Source organism: Mixophyes fleayi, chromosome 3, assembly GCF_038048845.1.
Source record: "Mixophyes fleayi isolate aMixFle1 chromosome 3, aMixFle1.hap1, whole genome shotgun sequence".
NCBI lineage: Eukaryota > Metazoa > Chordata > Amphibia > Anura > Limnodynastidae > Mixophyes > Mixophyes fleayi.
Genome location: NC_134404.1, coordinates 146,284,989 through 146,301,435, shown reverse-complemented (window position 1 = coordinate 146,301,435; position 16,447 = coordinate 146,284,989). Strand labels below are relative to the sequence as shown.

At 39.7% G+C, this 16,447-nt stretch overlaps 1 protein-coding gene across 1 annotated transcript in view; it reads right to left on the bottom strand.

Moving 5' to 3' along the window:
- Positions 1 to 13,849, bottom strand: part of FAM83B (family with sequence similarity 83 member B) — a 54,815-nt gene extending 40,966 nt beyond the window's left edge. The window contains exon 1 of the mRNA XM_075202516.1: positions 13,749 to 13,849. The gene's annotated coding sequence lies outside the window, so the exon portion shown is untranslated. The remainder of the gene's footprint in view (positions 1 to 13,748) is intronic.
- Positions 13,850 to 16,447: the final 2,598 nt, after the last annotated feature.

The following is a 16,447-nucleotide window of genomic DNA, read 5'->3' as shown; positions in this document are numbered from 1 at the left end:
ATTCCTGCTTCTTTGTCATAGGACACACCCCGTGTTAACAACCATTCTTGCTTTGCTGTGCTGAGGAACTACATTTCTGCTGGTACATTGAAACAGTTTACTTTATATGCCAATATCATCTGGAAGATATTGCTCTGGTGCTAGATGAGATACCCAGCCTATAATCATTACTAAAAATATGAACCTGTCCAACTTTTGGTTTGATACCAATTCATTACCCAACACATATTTTAAGTAATTAACCTTACACTGTGAAAAAAAGCTTCAAAACATGACTGTCAAATAGTTATGTACCAGTTTTGCAGAAAATTACTAAAATATGTCCTTCCATAGATTTAGGAATTTTACTACCTATAAACAAGTCTGTAAGGGTCATTCTGTTAACCTTCCGAAAGCTGATCCATAATACATTATCCATTGTGTCCCTTCATGCACCGATTGTTGTGTGAACCTGCCTGTAAGTAAGTTCATAGCTTTGTGTGTCAAGATGAGGTGAAATGTGGGGGTGCAAATGTTTGCTCCTTTTTGTTTTGGAAGATTTAAACAGACTGAGGCATTTCTTGGTGAATGTAGTCTAAGAAGCAGTGGAAGAAGTGTCTCACTGCACCCAAATTTAAAAGCAAGATTTTGTTCCTTGAGCTGTCTTCATGACATTTAATAGGTGAAGTGTCAGCATATGGGGGTCAGTATTGGGTTAGTAAATAGTTACAGGGCCTCTTTCCCCCATTTTTAATTATCTTCAGTTGGCCTATACCAGTGGCATTCACATGGTGGTTTATGTATTGCAGCCAGCAATATCATTATTTTATTGATACGCTATAGCACATTCTGCAGCATTTATACTATCAGAGGGAAAAATGATCATTAGCTAAATGGCAAAACAATGAAATAAAAGGCGAGGGAGACATGATTGCTGCAGCTTGTACTCTCAAGGCGATAAAAGAAATGAGACATAAAGGTGTTATGTCTCACATAGGTGCTTGATGTTATATTCAGTGAATTTTCAAGTATATGTGATCCCAGTATAAAATAATACTGTATGAACTATAAGTTTTGGAGGGTAGGTGTAGTTGATGCGGGGGGGCGGGGGGAGGTTATCTTCCACTAAACAAAAGGCTAGAATACCAGGGTATTTAGGAAGTGTGATAAGTGTCCCTGAAAAGAAGTGGTCTCAGGGCATGCATTAAGCTTTGCAGGTTAGAGATTATTCTAGACAGAAGTTGGAGGTATTGATAAGAGAACATAAAAAACATATGTCATTGGCAGACTAAGAGCACAGGTAATCAGAGATAAGAGAAGATAAGTAGGAGAATGAAGCATTATGGGAGGCTTTGTAAATAACATGAATTTTGAATGTTTGACCTGGAAGAAACAAGCACTGAGTACAATGAGGATCAGCATGTGGCAGCAATAGTAAAATTAATGTACATCAACATGGCAGCCGCATTATAGGTGCATTGAAATGAAGCTAGTTTTAATAATGCAAGGTGATTAGCCGGGGGGGGGGGCTTTAATAGTCAAGCTGAAAAATGATTAGTGCACAAATTAATGTTTAATTGTGCCATAATACACAGCGGTCTTATGGTCTGGAGAGTTATAGTTTGGCTCACAGGTATATAGATTTCAGGTGTGGGGTTGTGGAAGGAGGGGGCGCAAGGACCTAAGTATTGGACTGAATAAGTTTCAGGTCGAGAAAGGACGCGATGGAGGAAACAGACTGTGGCTGGTGTTAATCAAGGAGGCGATGTAGTGTCGTGCCTCAAAAACATTGAACAGAAAACTAAACCTGCTAATTTCCAAGGGGAAAAGTATAAACGGAAAACAGCAGTGGTCCTGGTAGTCAACGGAAAGACACATATGAAGACAACACAATCGCTCAAGTATTTTATTTTAAAGGTGATTAAATATTGCCAGTTGCTGATTAAATTAATGCAAGTTTGTTTACTGTGACCTGTCTTTGCATAAGAATGTAGACATTATAAGCACTAATTATAGCTGACCATTCAGCAGTTGTAGACCACTGCTTTAGAATTGTTAAAATATGTGAAATATAGCTGAAGGGCATTTGTTTCAAAGACAAACAGCAGGTAAGCTGAAAAAACACTTGACCACAAAGATTAAAGTGAGATTTCTGGTCCCGTGTTCCTTTGTGATACATCTGTGCTCTGAAGTGTCAAAAGAACAACTAGCTTTCTTGTCTATCTGGCATGTGAATAAGATCAGATCTAGGTCGAACATTAACTGGCTTAAATAAAAAAAAGTCCCTGGACTGTTATCAAAATATGTGTGTATGTAATTGTAAATTTTACTATTTATAGCACAAATTATGAGATCACACTTATTCTATTTGAGTGAAGTCGCACAAATGACTTCCAAATTTCCAGAATTGCAGTTTTTATTAGTCCTGATTACATTTGTATAGTGGCATTAACTGTGCTTCTTAAAATTGTGCATTCTCCATCCTTTTGTCTCACTTTAATCTTCCTCCACAAAATTAATTTTTGTTTTTGCATGGACCTGAAAAACTAGGTGCTGGCCGCATTTAGCAAAGTGCACTGTTGCTTTACCCAACTACTGTGACCTATCCTATTAAGCTCATTTACTTTTAGGTGCATCATTGCAAATCAATATACATGCGGTTACCATAGAGGATTTTGTACTGTAGCTGTGCAGTTTGGAGCATTATAAAGCACCTTCATAGGGCCTCCTGTAGCGTCGTACTCAATATACATTTACAGTGTAAGTGTAAGTTTCATCCTGTAAAATACATAGGATTCCAAGTCACATCTTTAGATGCGTGAGACTTAGAATAGTACACAAATTGCAAACTTTAAGTATGTATAGACTTTAAGTGTATCAGTTGCAGTGGCCCAGTAAGGCATATAACTAAATAAATAATAATAATAATAATAATAATAATAATAATAGAAAAGCAGCATTGATTCCTCCAAACATCTTAGCCAATCCTGCCAGACAAGGATGGTAATAGCAAAATCAATGGGACAAAAAGGTGGGATACCTGGTGGTACTATAGCAGGGAAACATGCAGAGTGGGGTCCGCCTGCCATAATGCCAAATCAAACCTAGGTCGGTCAGCATAGGACTCGATGTGGGCCCGATCCAGTCCTGTGCTGACCGACCAACAGTTGGTTTGGCATTATGACAGAAGGACTGCACGTTGCGGGTTTCCCTGCTATAGTGCCTTCAGTCCTGGCTGGCAAAATCTAGTGCTGGAACTAGTAAATTTGTGGGGACCCAATGCTTTTTGTTAATGCTAGGCTAGGCTGGCAGCACTAGGCTTGGTTAAGCTTTTTGGGCGGATGATATTTTTATTAAATTATTTTCCTATTTTATATTACCGCAAGGTCTGTGCTGATAGTCATCATCATCAGCATGGATCTTCCACCATTTTAGAAGCACTCGCAATAGATGCATCGCCAAGAGGCCTAAATGCAGCTACTTCCTAACTATGGCTGCTTTTTACACTTACGTGTCAGAGTTACGTCTGACTCTACTTAAGGCCCATAGTGTTTAAGTCACCATGTCTTAAATAAGAAATCATTTTTATTTATAGTATAATCTATATATGTATAAAATAAGAAGTTTGTTTGTTTGCTTGTTTGTTTCTAGGTGAATATCCTCGACACCCCTGTACCGATTTGGATGAAACCAACGCGAGGTGGTCCAGTGGGATCCCGGACAGATTTTAAGAGGCTTAGAGATCCAATTGGACCTCCCGCTGGTGTACACTGGCCAGAAATTTGACCAACCGAGCCTGTTCTGAGCCTCCCACTGGATGGATTTGGACAGAAATTTCAAAAGACTTTTAACATTGGATCCCAGAAGACATGCTAGGGGGTGTAGGTCTCAGATGGAACTCCCGTTAGTGTACGCTAGCCAGAACTTTGATCTGGGGAGCCTGTTCTGGGTTCTCCACTGTATGGATTTGGTTTGTTTGCATTTGGACACTGCTGCACTGATTGGGATGAAACCAATGCGAGGTGGTCCAGTTGGATACTGGCAGGGCCTGATCAACCACTAAGCTGACCAGGCTGCAGCCTGGGGCGCTGGGTCCCGGGTGGCGCGGCGCTGCGGGTATTTATTTATTTTTTTCATTCTTTTTTTTTTTTCTTCATTCATTTTTTTTTTCGGGGTGGGGAGGGGGGGTCGTCGCAGGGGGGGAGGGGGGGTCACCGCGGGGGGGTTGAGGGCTCGACAATCAAAAGCATTGGTGGTCAGTGGTTAGCAACACACAGCCAATCGCTGATCTGAGGAGAGGAGCGACGCTGGCACAACTACAGGTAAGTGAAGGGGGGAACTGCCCTTCATATCTATAGGGAGGGGGGGAACTGCCCTGCATATCTATAGGGAGGGGGGGGAACTGCCCTGCATATCTATAGGGAGGGGGGGGAACTGCCCTGCATATCTATATGGATGGGGGGGGACTGCCCTGCATATCTATAGGGAGGGGGGGGAACTGCCCTGCATATCTATAGGGAGGGGGGGAACTGCCCTGCATATCTATAGGAAGGGGGAGGGGAACTGCCCTGCATATCTATAGGGAGGGGGGGAACTGCCCTGCATATCTATAGGGAGGGGGGGAACTGCCCTGCATATCTATAGGGAGGGGGGAACTGCCCTGCATATCTATAGGGAGGGGGGGACTACCCTGCATATCTATAGGGAGGGGGGGAACTGCCCTGCATATCTATAGGGAGGGGGGGGGGACAGCCCTGCATATCTATAGGGAGGGGGGGAACTGCCCTGCATATCTATAGGGAGGGGGGGAACTGCCCTGCATATCTATAGGGAGGGGGGGGAACTGCCCTGCATATCTATAGGGGGGGGGGAACTGCCCTGCATATCTATAGGGAGGGGGGGAACTGCCCTGCATATCTATAGGGAGGAGGGGGACTACCCTGCATATCTATAGGGAGGGAGAGGGGGGACTGTCATGCATATGTATAGGGAGGGAGAGGGGGACTGTCATACAAATTTATAGGGTGGGAGGGGGGGGACTGCCATGAAAATCTATAGGGAGGGAGAGAGGTTGATATGTATGAAGGAGGGCAGAGGAGGGGGGCTGATATATGTGACTGGGGGAGTTTTGATGTGACGGGGGGATAGCAACAGAGTGGAGGTAAGGAAAATAGCTGCAAGGGGGATGGATGCAGGGTGGGAGGTAAAGAAAATGGCTGCAGCAGGGGTTAAGGAAAATGGCTGTGGGGGGGGGGTTGTGGTTAAGGAAAATGGTTGCAGGGGGTATTTAAAAAATAAAGCAGCTTTGGGGGGCAGAATCTCATGATTGTGTGGTGGTCACATGGGTGGTCTCAGCAATCACTAGAATACTAAATATTAGTGAGATGGGGCTGGTAGAGGTTTGTATTTGATTGACAACAAATATTCAGATATTGCTTATATATGCCTGTCCAATGGGGTACTTTTAGCTGGCCATAATGGAGTGTTTTGTTTTAACTAAATGGCCTAATCATTCAGGGTTTGCATTATAATACATTTTTGCATTTTCAAAACAGGACGCCAACTTTCCAGAAGCCAGTGAGAGGATAACAAAGTTGCAAGAGAGAAGAGCAAGAACAGGTAAGAGACAATGGCACAATCTGTCTAAATTTGAATGCTGGAGAATACACCTGAACATTCATATTCAGGAGTGTTCCTATACACCTATATATTCGGAGGAGGAGGAGGGGGGGGGGGGGGGCGCTGCGGCCGTATTAGCCTAGGGCGGCCAGAACCCTTAATCAGGCCCTTGATACTGGGTAGGTTTTAAGGTGGTTAGGGTCCTGGCCGGACCTCTCATTGGTGTATGCTGGGCAGAACTTTGACTCGGGGAGCCTGTTCTGAGCCTTCCACTGGAAGGATTGGGACGAAAACTTCACAGACAACTTAATAACTTCAATAATTAAACACGGTCAACGCTGGGTACTTCAGCAAGTATCTTATGAAATCTAGTATCTACTTATGACTGGGTATTTTCTTGTTCAATGTCATTTTTATCATGGTACAATAATTTTTTTTAATAATGCTCTTATTATATTCAAATCATTTTGGGTGTGTGTGTTCAAATTTAGGGGTTAAGCATTGCTGATTTATTTCCACATGTTATACACTTAAGTGTTTACAATTCCAACCTGCACTACTGAACACTTCTGTTACTTTGAATGCAAATTGTATTCTTGCCATATAATATTTTATTTACTTATAGGCAAATGCACAAAGCACTAATTCTGAAATTAGTGGTATGTGTGAATGCTCAGATGTAATAAAGCATATTATATAAGCCCCTCAAACAGAATATGGCCAAGAGATTATTAAAATAGAACATGTTAATAATTCCCACCACAAGTCAAGCTGCTAATATTCCAGGGGATCATAATCAGGGCATACTATAAGCCAATTCAGGAATGTTTCCACCGCTTTCTGTTCTTAAGGTGTAAAATTGGTTGGCTCCTTAAATCTGCGGCATCATTCCATTCAAAACAGGGTGTCGAGTTTATTATAGATTCCTTTTTTGTCTGGAATGAGTTTGGATGTCAGTTTGCTGAATGTTATTAACACATTTATTATCAATAATTTGCTGAGTTTCTCAAGGCACACCAGACTGTACAATACACTCTTGGTTTCATCCTTTGTTTTGCACCCTGCACTCTATTTGTACATTTGCATTTTGCGGAATGTATAGTCTATGGTTACAGCTGAGACAGCAAGTAAATAAGTCACCGTGCTCGTGGTTTGGTTGAGTTAGGGCAAATTCCGCCTGATATAAATCACTGATTCCCTGCTTTGAGGTTCTTGTGGAAGCACTTATTTCCTTTCACACAATGTATACATTTTTTGTTTGTTTGTTTTTTAACAAATACACAATGAATTGCCTGTGTATTTATAGATAAGTAATGGCACTAATGATAAGTACGTAAAAGTAAAATAGTGTTTTGTACCAGTGTATTGTAATGAGGCTGTAAAATGTGTAAGAAATAAAATGTTAAATAAAAATCAGGCAAGCAATGTTGTAGTGCTGTTCACACAGCTATGTAGTAAATGCAGTGCACATACTTGTGAGTGACTGCTACAGGCAGGAAAAAACAGTTAACTGTCAACAACTGATTTTCTGTTCCCATTAAACAGTATCTGCCACAGGGGATGTAAGTCATTTATAAATAAAGCACAATAATAACAATGGATAAAGATTCATAAGACCTACATGTTTAATGCAGCCCTGCCAACAGGGCATGATAAATAAAGTCATGAAAAGGTGCTACTTAAAAAATCTTGCTTTTGTAAAAACGTATCCAACATTCACATTTCTGCATGATGAGGGTAAATACTTGGGGGCAACACTCACATCACATGATTGTGTATACTAGTATTTTATTATGCACATATTGTAAACATTATTGTCTGAGTCAGGGTGGAACGATTTTCTTTTGACTTATTTTCTATAGATGGGATGCAGTAAACATTTGTGCCCTAGAGGATGGTCATGATATTACAGGTCAGTACACGCCTAAATAGTCCCTTCTCCATTGTTTACGCCTTATTATAAATCTCACTCTATGACAGTTTATTCCTGTTAGTCTGAGTTAAAGATAAGACAGTTCTTTGTCATCCTTGCTCATAATGAAACCCAGTGCAACTAACAGGTGCTACACATATTGAAGTTTGCTTACCAACATTGCTCAAATGATTAATCCAGCAACCAATCAGACATTAGCTTCTTATATCTACAGCAAGATACACAATGACAGCAAGCATCTGATTGGTTGCTATGGTTTTGGTAAATATGTGCACCTTTACATAATGTTCAGAAGCCCTCATTGAAACATACAGCACATATGCAGGTCTGATGCAAAAATAAGGAACTGGGACGTCATATAATGTGTAATGTGTTAATGTATAATGTCCACATTGAAGTCAACTAAAAGAAAACTCTTTTTCAATGTTATTTTGAAGTTGAAGAGATTCAAATTGGTTGGTTAGAAAGTGAGAGAAATTTCAATTTTACAGACACACATTTCAAGTCTGTCAAGTGAGCTATTATTGCTAAATCAGACAGGGAGTTGTCCATACGAGTAACTATTAATCTTGAAAATTACACTTATTGGCAAGTGTTAACAAAGAGCAGAAGCACTTCCCTTACTCATCATCCTCGAAATCACCATTGTGTTCTTTCAACACAGTTTGTTTGTTTAATCCCAAGAAGAACAAACACTACATTACAAAGACATGCCTAATAATGCCTGTCAATTAAAACTTCTAACCACAGTCCTGGCAAATAATATTTGACATGTCTGGATAGAAGTGTAGTCATAACAAAAGTATTTAAAATAAGTTATACTTTCAATTTGATGCTGCCTTTTATTTTTAATTCTGCCCACTTTAAGCAGAACTAAGAAGATTCTACCTTTGGAGGTGCCCATGTTCTTGTGCTGTGCACATTTAGTAAATATGACCTTGTACCTTTACAATTAGTAGGAATGCCATTGTCTACATAATGTCTATCAAGAAAACTATAACAATGAGCTGTACAACTGAGGGCCCTGAGCCCTTGCAGCAGTTCAAACCTTTTATGCATTAACCCCACTTTTCCCTGAAACTCCATCAGGGCAAGTCTGGCAAACTTTAGCCCGGGGGGCAAGAATCCATTCAACAGCCTATTTTAAATGAAAAAAAATGCAGGTGGCCCAGTGACCCAGCCCAAGGTAGCCCAATATCAGACCAGCCCGGGAGGCAAATGCCCCCCTGCCCCTCAGCCCAGCCTGCCCCTGACCTCCATAGATTTGTTGGGTGATATGATTTACCAGTATTTGGCCCTTGAACAAACACATACTTGCCAACTTATGGTAAGTATGATCCGGTATGATCCGGGAGCTGCAGTGGGAAGGTGGGTGTGCAGGGGGCTTGCACCGAAAATTGCATCATTTTGGCCCTGCCCCCGTGATGTAATGACGCAAACCGGTGAATCGCTGCGATTTGGACCAAATTCTGCCCGATGCGGGAGATTACCATACAAATTACCTTTACTGTCAGTAGGGCTTTCATGTTCTTAAGATGAGATACTTCTTGGCAATAAATGTATCTAAGAAAGCTTAGCACTACAATTGTGAGATTGTGTAATTTTTTTACATGCATGTATTTTTTTTAAGTTAGTTTTGTAGATAAACCATACTTTTAAGATTTAAAAAAAGGGGGAGAAGTCATGTGACAAGGGGTAGGCGTGGGGAGTGGTGACATTGTTGCATCACCATAGCCCGGCCCCCACTATAAAATGCCGAAATTCGCGGCATTGAATAGCGGGGGTGGGGCTTAATGATGCGATTAAGACCCGTCCCCTCCATTCATTGCCGTGAATTTCGGCGATTGCGGGAGCTTTGCCTACTCTTCTGGGAGTCCGTGAGGACTCTTCGAAATTAGGGAGCCTCCCGGTAATTCCGGGAGAGTAGGCAAGTATGAAATAAACCTCAGTTTATAGTTTTCAGAGACCATAACATATTCATTTGTTTATAAGTAGCAATGTTATTTCAATTGCAAGATTGTGCATATATGTTGACACAGTGGTGTCATTCTACTTTAGCAAAATACTTAAAAGGTACTGTTTCAGCACATATTTGAAACAATGATCATGGCATAGATTTGTTTCCTCCAACTGGAAATTTAAATGAATTATAGAACATATTCTTGCCAGCTTGATATTTTTCAATAAATAAGGCTTATATTTTTTATACACCAAACAATTAACATAGCATATATTATTCCAATAAAGTGATGGGAAAACAGGGGCAGAATAATATACAGAGAAATGACTTAAACAGGAGGTAAAAAATGCCTAATCAATAATGAAAAAAAACCATAAAGTGGCCTCAGAGCATGAAGTCTGTTAGCAGTATCCGAGAGTTTATAGCAATAGTTTGAAGGGACCCTATCCCCTCAACATCCCAACCCAACATCATTCTGTGAAGTTAACTGTGAGCAGACACGTACACCAGTGTGTAAGCTAGCAGCATATTCACATCAAAGTGTAAGATTTGTGCAGCTGGAGTATTTTAGGCAAATCTGCACTTGCATGCTGTTTTCCTGGATATAGTAGTAAGGTCTAAGTTCCTGACGCACTAACACTAATTTGTTCTGTGAATGTAGTTGGCAGCTTTCACAGAGGAACCTAGTGTATGTGTGTTAGGAATTTAGCACATATGCTGCTGCCGTGTCAAGGGAAACTTAGTGAAAAAATATTGCACAGTTCTCCAGGCTAATAATATACATGAGTGCACAAAACACCCATTTGATGTTAGCCTTAAGGGCTTGAATCCTACCAGCCTCAGCAGCTGCTACTGTAATGCCTATTTATCTGTGTGTATGTGTGTGTATTTGTGTGCATATATATGTATATATATGTATATGTGTATATATATATATATATATATATATATATATATATATATATATATATATGTATACACATATCAGGTTAATTGGCTACTGAGAAAATTAGCCTGTGTGTGTGTGTATGTGTGTGTGTGTGTGTGTGTGTGTGTGGTAGGGAGTTTTGATTGTAATCTCCAATGGGGCAGGGACTGAAAAAAGCGACAAATATTTTCTGGTCAGTGCTGCAGAACTGGTGGTGCTATATATAAATTATGATGATGATAACATATATATATAAATATATATATAATATACACACACACACTGATCAGCCACAACAGTTTTATATTGAGCATGCCCCCCTAGTGCCGCCAAAACAACTCTAACCCATTGAGGCATGGACCCCACAAGACCTCTGAAGGTGTCCTGTGATATCTTGCACTAAGATATTAGCAGCAGATCCTTTAACTCCTGTAAGTTGTGGGGTGAGGCCTCCACGACAGGGACTATTTTTTCCAGCACATCCCACAGATGCTCGATCGGATTGAGAGCTATGGAATTTGGAGCTCAACACCTTAAACTCTTTATCATGTTCCTCAAACCATTCCTAAACTATTTGTGCAATGTGACAGGGTGCATTATCCTTCTGAAAGAGACCATTGCCATCAGGGAATGCCATTGCCATGTAAGGGTGTACGTGGTCTGAAACAACATTTAAGTAGGTGGTATGTGTCAAAATAACATCCACATGAATTCCAGGATCCAAGGTTTCCCAGCAGAAAATTGCCCAGAGCAACACACTGCCTCCGCCAAACTTGCCTTCTTCCCATAGTGCATTCTGGTAGCATCTCTTCCCCAGGTAAATGAAACACATGCACAAGGCCATCCAAATGATCTAAAAGAAAATGTGATTCATTGGATCTGGCCACCTTCCAATACTCCATGGTCCAGTTCTGACACTCACGTGCCCATTGTAGACGCTTTCAGCATTGGACAGTGGTCACTATGGGCACTTTGACCAGTCTGTGGATACGCAGCAATTTGCGATGCACTTTGTGTTCCGACACCTTTTTTATCATAGGCAGCATTAACGTTTTTAGCAACTTGTGCTACCGTAGCGCTTCTGTGGGATTGGACCACATGGGCTAGTCTTCGCTCCCCATGCACACCAATGAGCCGTGACGCCCATGACCCTGTCGCTTGTTCACTGGTTATCCTTGCTTGGACCACTTTTGATAGTTACTAACCAGTGGCTAACTGATGTGTGTATATATATATATATATATATATATATATATATATATATTAAAAAACACAAGTCAATCAGGCTGAACTTCAACTCATTTGTATAATCTATATGAACAAATCGTCCATATAAGCAATAAATATATATTCTAGCCTAAATAAAAAGCTTTTAGCCCCTTTATAGGGGTGTTGTAGGGTGACCCAGCACTTACAAACCCGACACACACCACACACCAGTATAATGTAATCCAGGCTGTGGGTCCACCCATTGCCACTTTAAAACCGCAGTTATCATGATGTCCATGAAAAGTGACGTGATTTTTTACTGTATGGGTTTTGCAAAGTCGCAGTTTAATTTTGAAGGGGATTTTAGCTGCCGGAAATACTACTTGTCAGTTACATGGTTAGTCAATATCATTATATTATTGCTGTTATACTCATCGTGATTTTTTTGTCAGTGTGGTGTGTGTCGGGTTTGTAGGTGCTGATTACACGACTACCAGCGCTTTATAGTTGTTTTTCTAAAGCACTCCCTTAAATAAAGGTGGCTGTTTTTTTTTGGTTCCTCCTGTTTGTTCACTCAGGAATATAAATCTGGATTAAAATAAGAAATAAAGCACCTCGTAGTGTAATATTTCCATTTTTATGCCGTAAAAAAAAGTTTTTCTGTTGCTTATTCACTATATGAAAGTGGGTTAAACACATTAAGTTGTGTTGAAAAAAAAATAATATTGCACTATTGTGTGTTTTCATTTTTCTGCTTATATATGATCATCCCGCAGCATATGAACATATGAAGCGGAGACACAGTGAAACATCACTATAATATACAGATGAACTTATTTTAAACCATTTTGTGGTATGCGTGTTTACATACAGATCATAAAAAGACAGATATGGAAATAATGCACCAGGAGGTGCCTTTTTTCTTATTTTATAATATATATATATATATATATATATATACACACACACACACACACACACACACACACACACATTTAAGCACATAATAATAACAAGCAATTCTGCATTGTACTAACTCCCAGCTATGTGTGCACTTGATACATTTTCAGAAATTACATGAAAAACCTATTTAGCACCACAATATCTAGCAACGAGGAAATTAACTTTCCTGATTAACTTTTTTGACTCACATGCAGTCAAAGGGAAAACAATCAGAACACAGTTGTTTGTTGCATGGACAACAGAAAGTGTTGAAATCAGTAAAAGGTATTTTCACATAAATATTTAAAACTCACAATGTGTTTTTCTTTGGCTGAGAAATAAATTTTCAACACAGTGTTGTTGGAACTGCCTATCTGATCTCCTAGTTCTGGGATATCCAGGGCTGGCAAGTCACTACACAGGTCCTAAAGCTCACCTATCCAACAACTAGTTAATGAGATGACAATGGACTCTAATCCCCCCACTCTGTCTAGCTTCTCACATATATAACACTATGCTTTGTTGTGATAGCACTATACTGTTACACCAAGTGAAGAAACAAAATAGAATCTCTGTTCTAAGGTTAGTTTGAGACTCAACAGTCAGCAAAATGAACAAAAGGAAGTAAAACACCGGACATTACACAAATATACTCAAAATTGTATCAGTTCACTGCTGCAGCTATCTATATTTTTACAATTACTGTTCAAAAGAAATGGTTCTTGTCTATATTAAGGTTATATTAATACAATGTTTAAATGTATACAGGTTTCTTTTTGCGCCATATGAATTGCTTTAGCAACATTACATGTTTATTATTTGCAACTATATCACTAGTTTACATTTTCTGTTTCCTCTCACTCCCTAAATCGCTGTATTAGAATAAAACGAACACATTGTAACAACTAAAAGCACTTAAAAGTAACATTGATAAACTAAAATAAATGATATATGTGTCTACATTCCAGTCCACACTTTTAAAGATTTCTGCTGCCAATAGACGGAACTGTCCTGGAAAATCCAGGACTTTCAGGAGACATACTGATATCTGTTCTCACTATTATTATTGTTTATTTATAGTCTGTTCAGTATATCTTCCTGATGGTCCAGTGAAGAAGTAATTTCATTAATCGCAATGTAAACGTTGAAAATACTTAGATTTAAGATGTGTTACTTACCATGAAATGGAAACAGAGAGAAGCGTGTGAGTCAAAGCCGTCTAATGTGTCACAGCTCTGGCGGAGATATGAGAGAAATGTGTTTGGGTTTGGCTAGTCCTCCTGAATAGAGCCCTTGGCAGACAGGTGTGTTAACCTGTTGTAACATGCAAATAACTTGTTATATGACACCGCCTCAAATGTAGGAGCAGTACATAACCTGTTTAAACGAAAAGCCCATCCCTTCAGCAAGAAAGTATAATAAAAAGGCAAGGCAATCCTAAAGATTTCATTAAGCACAGCAAGCTCACTGATGTAATCATGGGGGAGGGAATTGTTAATGACAGTTCAAGCTTGTACTTTTTACCAACACTAACATATGACTAGTTTGTTAGTCAAAGAACTGGGAAATAGTTTCTGATATTCTTCTTTCACTCATCATCAGTTGTAAAGCAATAAAGTAACATACAAAAGCAAATGTTTTTATAACAGTTTTATTCATAACATCTGCATAAAAAAAAGAAAAAAATACACAATTTTTTTATATAAAATCTACAACTAAAGTGTGTACATTTAATAAAATTACAAATTTATGCTATAACAAAGATGGTCATAGATGTAAACAAGTACACAAGTTGACGCTACCACTAGGAGTAGACGAACCTACCAGGTCGTCGCGGGCACCTGTTTATAGGGGGAACTAAAATACTGAATGAGTGATATAATGTCAGTCGTTCAGTGTCTTTATTTTCATCCTGTCACTGAGCGAAGGTTTTTACCTGTACATTAAGTGCTTTTCTGGGCTTCCCAAGATGCCAGATGCTGCTGTCACAAGGTATGAAGCAGGGTAGAGCCTGACAGAGGGGAGCTAGAGCACTCCTGGTGCATGTTCCACTCCTGAGTAGTCTCATCTTGGACATCTCATTACTGTATAAGCAGTGGATTAGCAACAGGTAAGGTTGTCTGGAGAGAGCACAAGCCTGTAAATAATTTTCCCCATAGCCCCACATTTCTCCCGTTATTCCACCCCTCCGTCCAGTTTCCTACTAATTCATATGCTCCCTCATGCCTCTTCATCACCTGCCCAGCACTCTTATTTAACCCTCTCCACCGTTACTGCAATTCATCTGCCCCCTTACCCCCTCTATCATCTCCTCCATGCCTGTTATTAAGATACCTAATATCCTTATATATTATATATACCTTAAATTTAAGAGTGCGTTTAGGACAGCAGAGATTTTTTAGAGCATATGTTTTATTCTTAAATCCAATGTAAAACGATCCTCCTGAAATAATATGTGCTAAGGGGGAAATTAATCAATGGGGTGGTCTGATGTTGGCAGCTGGAACAGGTGACTGGATCAGAGGGCTGGAAATCAGAAATTTATACCTCTCAGGTACTTTCCCGCATGGTGTGTTTTAGCATAAATATATCCCGTGTAAATAACTTTAGCACCCATCGCAATGATGAAAGTTATATTTGTTCTGGCTATGGTTAGGTTATATGGTGGCCCTTCTGTAGCCTTTGTCCTTACATTCATAATATTAGAGTCTGTTGCACTTAAGACGTCCCTGATCATACCGTAAATCATGCCGTCTGCAGATATATGTATTTTTACACGCTGGTGAATTCACATGCAAAGGAGATCATTTTCAAAGTGCAAAACCCTCTTGCCCCAGATGGGCCTATATTTCCTGCATGGGTTCACTGAGCAAGAACGGGGCACTGGTGGATGAGCTAATTTCACAGGCCCATGTTAGGAGTTTAGCACAAGGTAGGTGCACTGGAATGGCTGGTTTTGCAGAGAAGTACTAAAATATGATTTGTGGAAGAGAGCACAGCCATTTCCACTGCACATAAACGCTTTAATTTTATATCAGCTCTGAGCTGGTGGAGATGGAGTTGTGTCATGTTAGTTAATGGGATATTTTGTACTTTAACGCTGTACATAAGATGTAAAGTACATTTTTTGGTGCATTTTTTTCAATGTAAAAAAACCTTTGATAATCACATCACTGTGAAAAGTAATACGATTCTGATGATTCTTAATTTTTAAGTTAAGTCGTACATGAAACTAAAACAAGCAATATTTTTGGAGAAATATTTAAACGTTTAATTCAATGAAATGGCTGGTTCTAAAGTAGCAGGAGGTTGAGATTGGGCTTTAATGAGACGATTATACTTTTGCACAGAGCACAGTTTCTGCTGCTCCTAAAACCTAAGCATACTTCTAGCTTGTGGTGATGCCTCCTAAAAGAGATGGTCTGCACATTGAAGAGGATCATCTAAATGCAAAACCAAGATATTTTGGGCTGTGCATCTAGTTAGTATCTTAAGTGGGGTCCAAAGCCATGGGCAATAATGTCAAGCAACTTCGAGATGATCAGCTAGTGTGTTTTTTGCAGTTTAGTGTTAGTATTCCATATTCTATATCATATTCATTTTAAATGATACTGTAGTAGAAAATTAACTAATTTTACCTTCATACTTCATTCTAACATTCTTATCTGACTATCCTGATGAGAGAGTTACGCCGACAGCATGTTCACCCTTCTTTTACCTTTTTAACCAACAGTCAATCTGGTCATGAAAGGTCCAAAAAGTGGCCTTTTCCAGCAATAGATCTACGTTCTCAACTGTTAAACCAGATCATCCAGGAGGATGAGCTAAACAAGTAGGAACCCCAAGGTGGCCAATAATGCCACCCCAGAGACTGCAT